Genomic DNA, 1052 nt, shown 5'->3' on the forward strand with positions numbered 1-1052 from the left:
ACAATAATTTTGGTAGTATGGCCATTCTCACAATGTTGGTTCTTCCTATCCATGAGCAAAGAATATTTTTCCATTTATTGAAATCCTTCTGGATCTCTTTTTTCAGCTTGTAGTTTTCATTGAATAGATCTTTTACATCTTTTGTTAGATTAATTCCTAAATATTTCAATTTCTTGGATGTTATTGTGAAAGGTATGGTTTCCTTTATTTCTCTCTCAGTCTGTTTGTTGCTTGTATACAGGAATGCTGTTGATTTTTGGGTGTTGATTTTGTATCCAGCTACACTGCTGAATTTATTGACTAATTCAAGCAGTCTTCTTGTGGAGTTTTTGGGATCTTCCATGTAAAGTATCATGTCATCTGCAAATAGTGATAGTTTTACTTCTTCCTTTCTATCCTTATTCCTTTTATTTCTCTCTCTTGCCTAATTTTTCTGGCTTGTGGTTCCAGAACCATGTTGAACAGGAGTGTTGACAGCAGACATCCTTGCCTTGTTCCTGGTTTTAAAGTAAAACCTTTCAGTTTTTGTCCATTTAGGATGATGTTGGCTGTTGGATTGTCATAGATGGCTTTGGTCAGGTTAAGGTAAAGACCATCTGTTCCTATTTTCTGTAGAGTTTTTACCATTAATGCATGTTGGACTTTGCCAAAAGCTTTTTCTGCTTCTATTGAGATGATCATATGGTTTTTGTCTTTGGCTCTATTGATATGGTGTATAACATTAATTGATTTGTGAATATTGAACCATCCCTGCATTCCTGGAATAAATCTGACTTGGTCAAGGTGTATGATTTTCCTGAGAATTTGCTGCATTCTTTTTTTGTTTGTTTGTTTTTCCTTCCGGGACCAGGAATTGAACTCATGACATTGCGCTTGCCAGGCAGGCGCTTTACCACTAAGCTAAATCCCCAGCCCCTAAGTTTCTGCATTCTATTTGCTAGTATTCTATTGAGTATCTTTGCATCTATATTCATTAGGGAGATTGGTCTGTATTTCTCCTTCTTGGTTGGGTCTTTCTCTGGTTTTGGTATTAGTATACTACTTGCCTCCAG

This window comes from Chinchilla lanigera, unplaced genomic scaffold (assembly GCF_000276665.1).
Source record: "Chinchilla lanigera isolate Chin_1 unplaced genomic scaffold, ChiLan1.0 scaffold00008, whole genome shotgun sequence".
Classification (NCBI taxonomy): Eukaryota; Metazoa; Chordata; class Mammalia; order Rodentia; family Chinchillidae; genus Chinchilla; species Chinchilla lanigera.